The following is an 8,526-nucleotide window of genomic DNA, read 5'->3' as shown; positions in this document are numbered from 1 at the left end:
GTTGTTCCCCAGAAGTGGAGGTAGCTGCTGCCTTGTCCAGCCCCCAAGTCCCTTCCCCTGAGCAAGTAGAGTCCTGGTGTGGCCAGGAGGGACATGCCCAGGAAACAGCCACTCACACCACCTTGCTCTTGCTGCCCATGCTTGTCTTTCTTTCCAGAGATGACCTAAGAATCAGCAACCTGAGAAGAGGATCCCGAGTGGCCGTGGTCCCACCTTCGAGGTGGTTTGATCCTCAGGGCTGGGTGCCGACAGCTGGCTTAGCTGAGACACATCTCCAAACCGCGGGCTTCAGCCGCCATGGTGTGAACTGTCTCTGAGCCTCCTCTTGGGGCAGCCACAGCCTGACACTGTGGTTCCTACATGGCTGACAGATTCTTCTGTGCACTTTGGAGAGTCACGGGAGGATTATAACTGTCTGCCCCATCCCATTACCCCCTCCAGCTGTCTCTGCCCCTGGAGAATCCCTTTCCAGTGTGTAAGGATGTCATCATCATAGCCACATTAAAAAAATCTGTGACATTTTCAAAACTGGAGCGTGACTGATGTGTGTGTGTGTGTGTGTGTGTGTGTGTGTGTGTGTGTGTGTGACTCTAAGCCAAGAATATATCAAATATGTCTCCCTTGCCTCCCAGAGTGGGTTTTTGGGGACAGGGAAAAAAGGGTCAAAGCAATGAATGAAATCTCCTTAGGGTCCTGTCCACTTCTTGGGCCCGACTGGGGTGAACTTCTTCTCTAGAAATCGCCTATCCCTGATCCCCTGGCATGAAAGGATTCCATGGTCTAAAAGAGAGACCATTGGAAAAGGCACATCTGGAGACCAGCCTCACAGGCGCACCATGGCGCTCGCCACCCTCCCCCCCCCCCCCCCCCCGCCGTGCACTCCTCCCACGCTGGACATGTGTCAAAAGCTTCAACGAGTCAGAAGCCCTCTCTTGCTCAGGAACTTCATTAGACTTAGCAGGTCTAGACGACCCTCATGAGGTCACTACAGACAGGCCCCTAGTGTGCACTGTCTCCAGAGAGCCCGGCACAGGCCTGCTCCCGACTTGGTCTCTCTCCAGGATGGTGGGGTCCCCCATTGCCTCCCAGTGAATCTGGTAGGCCTGCCAACAAGAGCTTGGAAGCTGGAGAGAAACCATCGTCTCAAGAGAGCCAGTTACATCTCCAATGGCTGGATGACGCCCTGCCTCCAGCTGGGCACAGCCCACCTCACTGGAGACAGAGCTCCTCAGGAAGAGCCTGCAACCCCCCCAAGACTTGCAGCCTCCGTCTCCCAAGAGAAGTGAGGTGGTGAAGCCGATTCATACTGATGGTGGAGCAGTTTTTCTCTCCCAGAAGCCTGGGGAGCAGCAGGCTTTATGTGCTGTCCCCAGGTCCTCTCTCTGCCATCCAGTGAGGCCTGCTGTCCTGACAGCCGCGCGCACAGCACTCTGGGCTGGAAGTCAGGGTCTGCCTCCCTTCCCAGGCGAGGAGCGGAGCCATTTCGGTCTCCTCTGGCCTCTGCCCAGGGAAGCTGGCAAAAAATCGTGGGTCCTGTTCCTTTGACTGTTTTCTAAGTTTTATGAAAAACTGTGGTTATGATTCAACCTCAAACAATGACCAAAGGAAATCAGAGTATTGCTTTGTTAAAAAAAAAAAAAAAAAGAAAAGAAATCTGGATTGTGTTATTTTAATTTAAGGTCTCCTTAGTTAAATCGGTTTCTACCATCTATTGTTCATTATTCACATTAGGAGCGCCCTCTGTTAGGCTAGATGTCATGGCCACCGTTCAAAACAGACATTCATTATATATTACAAATTAAAATGCTGATTTTTATAGATCCCACATCTCCATTGTTGAAGGAGCCCTACGAATCATTTGTTGGAATGTCATATTTAATTCATTGGCTTAACTTTATTTTGTTTACCTTCAACCCAAATGTCATTTAGTCACACCAAAGGATTCAATACATTGGCAGAACATGAACATTTATTCTATTTTTCATTTCTGCGTTGTCAAACAATAAACATTTTTCTTTTTTTTTTTTTAACTAGTAAGGGTTTTGTTTGTTTGTTTGTTTGTTTGTCTTGGAGTAGATCCTATCTTTTGTTTTTTCAAATGGTATATGAATCAGTCAAGGTCTCAGCAGGAAACAGATGGCACCTTCCAAATGGATAGTTTGAGGAGAGGAAGGATGGCCAGGAACAGTGTAGCACCCAACGGCTGGGAGCAATAGGGAGTCCTCATGCAGCCCAGGCTGAGAAGGAGTGAATGTGACCAAATCTGGAGAAAGAACTGTGGGAAGACAGCCCTGCAGGCCCCGGGGTCAGGAGGGAGGAGGGCAGTAACTCCCAACAGGAGTTATAGCCTGGCTGTAATCACTTTGACCTCAGAGTCCTTCCTTCTGAGACCTCTTGCTGACCCTCCAAGTCGCCAAAACCACTTGGCTGGCCAAGTGCATGGGAGCCCTTTGATGAGCCCGCACAGGCCAGCCTCGAGAGTACAGAAAGCAGAGCAGAGAAGAGAAAGGGTCCACAGGGGAAGCAGAGGATGCACCATATTTCTTTTTCTCCATAACATCTCCTGCTTCTCTTCCATAGTTTCCCACATGGAGTCTTATATACCATCCCCCAAATTAATGCTCACAGAATCTGTTTTCTTACAAGAAAACAAATTGATATTTTTGTTTAGGATATCATTTATTGGGCAGCCCAGGTGGCTCAGCAGTTTAGTGCTGCCTTCAGCCCAGGACGTGATCCTGGAGACCCGGAATCGAGTCCCACATCGGGCTCGATGCATGGAACCTGCTTCTTACTCTACCTGTGTCTCTGCCTCTCTCTCTCTGTGTCTCTCATGAATAAAATAAATAAAATCTTTAAAAAAAGGATACCATTTATTAAAGCCAAATCTCTAAAAAAAAAAGTTATTTTCAAAATGTTCAACTATTATAGTCAACATTTCTGTTAAAACAAACATCCAAACCTGGACACAATTTCCAGCCTGCTTTTGTAGCTCTTATGCTGCAGGCTGCCTCCTGAGGTCTCAATATTCTTCTAGCATTTATTATTTAAATTCTAATCTTCAAATGTATTATTTAATCTCAGAGAGTGTTTTATGTGAACAATGGTGGTAAATATAAAACTTATGGAAGAAAGATTTAAAGTGATTTACTTTGTTTATGTTTTCCATCGCATCTTTCAAAGACGACACAGTGACTTAGACTATATCAAATTAAAACATCTGGAAGACTTCCTAAAATTTTGCTTAAAATCTCCGATATTGTCCACCAGCATTATCCTGGTACTCTCTGTACAAAATCCAATGAGATTTTCATGTAAATGTTTCTCAGTGAAAAATTATTTTTTAAGCAGAGACGATAAACTAAAATATATTATGTTACTACTTCTAGTTTCATAAGGTAAACAAACATCTATCAAACTATCTTCAAAGTCTTGAATTTTACATGTAAATAAATTATTAACACTTCAGTGTGAAACAGTTGAAGCTTTGTTATTAATGGTTCATATTTTATTGCCCTGATGTATAAGTTTTCCAAAAAGCAATTTTCACATTGTAGTAGATAAATGTTTATAACAAGCAGGCCCATAAATCTGGACTATAATAATATGCCCATATTGAAATTTATTTTTTGAAGTTTATTAAATACATCATTTCTGAAAATACTGTTATTTTTAACTAACCACTTGACATTGTTACAAAGTCTAATAGTACTTTCCAAATGTTTTTTATTTCTTTTTTGACATTAATAAACTATTTTAAGAAATTCTGATGATTTCAAAGGCTGGTTTATATACAAAGTTAACTCATGATAATCTTTTAGTCATTGATGATGGCAAACTTTTTTTATTTAGAACATGCACTTCACTGACACAGGCTAGCCATTCTGATAATATATTTAAGTATTTAGCACTTCAACTTTTGAGCACAGTTTGCATCCCACATTTCCATGACTAGCAAAATAAGCCGGTCGTGTTTTTGTTGAAATTAGCAATCTGTAAATTGTTTTTCATTCCAGAAATAGAAATTTTGTGGTTTATTTTGTACCAATACTTCTACAGTATCATAAGACATTCTGTTTGGGTTTGTTGCATGGTGTTGGAAGATGTTCCAGTCTACAGTTGATGATTAATATCATATCTCTTGGTTTTCCTGCAGAGTCAGAAGATTAACATTCATGATATTTTAAAAGGAACATTAAGAAACTTATCTCAATCATGATTTTTTTTTCATTCTGAGTGTTCAGGGCTTTGTTTTTAATTGAGCACGTATCATTAGTGGAAGGAGCATAATGATGAGACCAGTTCAAAGAAAACTGGAATGAATCAACTATACTGATTAAATAAATAGCAAACTATTCATATGATTGCTAAATTATTTTTTCAAGATTTTATTTATATATTCATGAGAGACACAGAGAGAGAGAGAAGCAGACACAGAGGCAGAAGCAGAGGGAGAAGCAGGCTCCATGCAGGGAGCCCAATGTGGGACTCAGTCTCAGGACCCTGGGATCACATCCTGAGCCAAAAGCAGACCCTCAACCACTGAGCCACCCAGGCATCCCTGATTGCTAATTTAGGTATAGAACCAGCTTATATCCCAACAAGCAATAACACTGTAACCTTTGGAGTTATTTTTTCTACTGGACAAATATAGTTAGCCCTTGAACAACACAGGTTTGAAGAGCACAGATCCACTTACAGGCAGATATCTTTCAATAAATCCAGGAGAGTCCTGTAAAAGTATTTTCTCTGGCTTACTTTACTGTAAGAACACAGTATATAATAATATAACATGCCAAATACGTGTTACTCAACTGTTTATGTTATCGATGAAACTTCCAGTCAATAGTAGGCTATTAGTAGCTAAGTTTTGGGCTGAGTTCTAGGCAGATTTTCAACTATGTGGCACATAGTTGGGGGGAGGTCAGCAATCCAAGCCCCTTTGTTCAAGGGTCAACTGTAGTTGTAGCTCCCCTGAACAACATGCATTTACATTGTTACTTGACAAAAGTCATTACTCTGTTTTCTGTAAGTTACACCTATCTTTAGGGATCTGTAAAATATCTTAAATTAATAGTAAATGATCTTTTGCCCGCTGCCTTACTCTATATCCTTTTTCTGAAATAAACCTTGGCTGCAATTATAATCCACTGTTAGATTTTGTTGCAAACTCAAAGATGGTCTCAAGACTAGCAACAACTCTTTAAAAGAACCTCAGCCTTTTTAAAAGTAAGAAAGTTTTGTAGTTTATGTTAAAAATAATCAAAAGCATGACAAAAATAGCTCAAAGCACAGAGAGACATTCTGAAATATAGACTCTCTGCTATCTAGTAAAGAAAAATCTTTTATTACCACTTATTAAGAGCAGACTAATTTATCCCTTTAATAGAGAGAAAACAAAATTCTAACTTTTGCATTAATATAATATTTGGCAGTGAATATTTAATATGTTTCTTTAAAAAAATCTTACTAATAAACCCATAAAACCTTAGCCAGTTTTGGCAAAATTTTGCATTTAACATTTCACTGCCTTTTTTGAGACTCATTATTTGTATTCTAATTCAAGGCAAATAAAATCCTCTTTCCACAAAGCTTCTACTACTTCCTATATTTGTAGGGGTTTTAGCCCTCACCATCTTCTTGCAAAGTCTGAAACAATCAGACTCTTTATTTTAGAGCAGAATTACATTTTTTCCCCTTAATAAGCAAAAACACCACTCACTAACTTTGCATAAGCAGAGGGCTTCTCTGTTACTGTTACTCCTGGCATGGCCTCAGTCACAACTTTTTCCAAAGTAGGCCAGTTGTGAGACCTGAGAGGTTTGTTGTTTGTTTGTTTGTTTGTTTGTTTGTTTGTTTGTTTTTAAGAGGGAAGGGGGCCTATTTGTTTGAATTTGTGACCCTCATTTCCATATAACATTGTGGTTGCTAGAGAGGCTATATAGAGATGAGAGACAATTTGCTTCAGAATTGAGTTTGTTTAAGAGGTTCTAGATGAATTCCATACATGCTTTCATGTTGGAAGGCTTGCCTAAAATATTTAAATCTTGTTAAAATCTTGAGGATGCAGACATGCCTGGACATGTTTGGGATCTACTGAAGTACCCGGAAGGGGCTATTTATTCTTGTGAGAGGCCAAGGAGCCTCTGGAAAGAATCTTCCATAGAGAAATCTGCAATCAGTTTTCTTTTTTTTTTTTTTTTTTTTCAGTTGTCTGTCTTAACACACCTGAAGTAATGTGACTCTGTATGACAGCGATCCCCAAAGAAGTAAGGTAGATGGGCACCTATACTGAATTAGTCAGGACTGCTCTTGGCTAAAAGTAACATAAATCATGACTAAAGAGTACTTAACATAAATTGAGGAGAATTTTTTTTTCCCTTATAAAAACAAGAAGCCCAGGAGAGGCAGCTCCTACTATCACTTCAAGGGTTTAAGAATTCCAAGGCTGTGGTCTCTAAAATTTTCTTGGCCTTTCCCTCACGATCACAAAATGGCTGCTGTGTTTCCAGCGACTAAGTCCAAATTCCAGTCAGAAAGTAGAAAATCAGAATAAAGAACAAGGATGAAGGGGCAATGCTGGTATCAGAAAAGCAAAATGTTTCTCCCAAGCTCCCAGTAGGCTTTTGTTGTGTTTATCAGTCACAGTCACAACAGCTGGACATTTTAACTGGCCAAATGGCTGGCCTACCAAAACCAGGATTCTCTTCATAAGGAAGAAAGAATGAAGGATATTCAATGCATGTATCTGTCAGAAAAACAGAACCTGATTTATGTAGTGTAAGTAGGAAGGGGGTGGGAAGAGGGACTTTATACAAGACTGTAGAAAGCACTAAAGGAAGGGAAGCCTGATGCTAGCTCTGAGTTTCACTGCTAGATTTCAGGGCATTGAGAACTTACGACCACAGGAAACCACCATTAATTCTAGAGCTACTAGCTCCTAAAACTACCTATAGCACTGAGGCAGGTTCAGTGGAAAAACCAGAGGCGGGTGCAAAATCCCACATCTGCCAAAACCAGTGAGTCTGCCCACCACAGCAGGAAGGAAAGATATGGCCTGCGTTTCCTTTCTTCCTTTAGGTTCTCATTGGGGAGTCTAAACTGGAAGCTTCCCAGCAATGGATTCTGGGAAATGTAGTTCCTGGGCTTTCCACCCCTGCATAACAGAGGAGACGGTGGCCTGAATGGGGGCGAGTATCTACCAGTACCAGTAGCTACCAGTACCAGCAGCTACTATGCCACCATAGTAGGCAACAACAGTGTTTACTACACTCATGCAGTGTGGAGGCATCAGAATCTGTATAGTGCAATAGCTGAACTGGGAAGGAGCCACAATGTCCTTCACTGGATAAACGGATAAAGAAGATGTGGTCTATTTACACAATGGAATATTGCTCAGCCATCAGAAAGGATGAATTCCTACCATTTGCTTCAATGTGGATGGAACTGGAGGGTATTATGCTACGTGAAATATGTCAAACAGAGAAGGACAGTCATCACATGGTTTCACTCATATGTGGAATATAAGAAATAGTGAAAGGGACTATAAGGGAAAGGAGGGAAACTGAGTGAGGAAAAATTAGAGAGAAAGACAAACCATGAGAGACTCCTAACTCTGGGAAACAAACAAAAGTTTGTAAAAGGGGAAGCGGGGGGATGTGGTGACTAGGTGATGGACACTAAGGAGGGCACTTGATGGGATGAGCACTGGGTGTTATACTATATGTTGGCAAATTGAACTTAAATTAAAAATAATAATGATAAAAAAATAAAATCTTAAGAAAAAAAAAAGAAACCGTGTAGTGTATGGAAGGGTTGGAAATTCCCCCAGGCACTCCTACTACCTTACCACCATTAAGAGCCACTTCCTGAAGGCAAGAGAGGTACAGATGCCACCTCCTTGATGCCAGGACAATGGGTTATCTTCAGAAGGGCAGGGAAATTCTCAAAAAACACACAGATCATCCTCTCTTTTTGCATGCTCCTTTAGCCAAAGCACTCTGACATAGGTCACCTGGGCCTGAGCTAGAGTTCCAAAGAAGGGAGGTTGGGAGAGAAAGATGATTGTGTCACGGGGTCAAGGCATCACCTTGTTGCTCTCAAAATGGGGGAAGGATGTTTCGCTTACTCTGGGCTCTGGGCCATGAGCACTCAGAGACAGGGCTGAGAGTCTGCTGGAAACTGCAGCAAACTGGAAACGACTGGCCAATGTCAGGAGGAGAAGCCTTAGTGAAAGAGCCGCTGAGTCACCACAGTCTGTCTGGAGCATTAGCCTTAGAGCCAGAGACCTACCTGGCCAAGACTCAAGAAGGTGTCGCAGAGTGTGGGGGATGACTGTGATGGCGGAGGTAGGGGAGGGATCTGGGGCAGGGCTGTCACAGTTCTGAGCTGCAGGAATACTGTTTTGTTACTACTCCTGTGGCCTTACTGTACCCCCCCCACCACCAAAGACAAGGATCAAATCTTAGCACTCAAGAACCCAACAGTATGAAACATTATTTGGAGAGCGATGAGCTGCTCCTGGCA

The sequence above is a fragment of the Canis lupus genome, chromosome 12 (genome assembly GCF_011100685.1).
Source record: "Canis lupus familiaris isolate Mischka breed German Shepherd chromosome 12, alternate assembly UU_Cfam_GSD_1.0, whole genome shotgun sequence".
NCBI lineage: Eukaryota > Metazoa > Chordata > Mammalia > Carnivora > Canidae > Canis > Canis lupus.
This window is presented reverse-complemented; position numbering follows the sequence as displayed.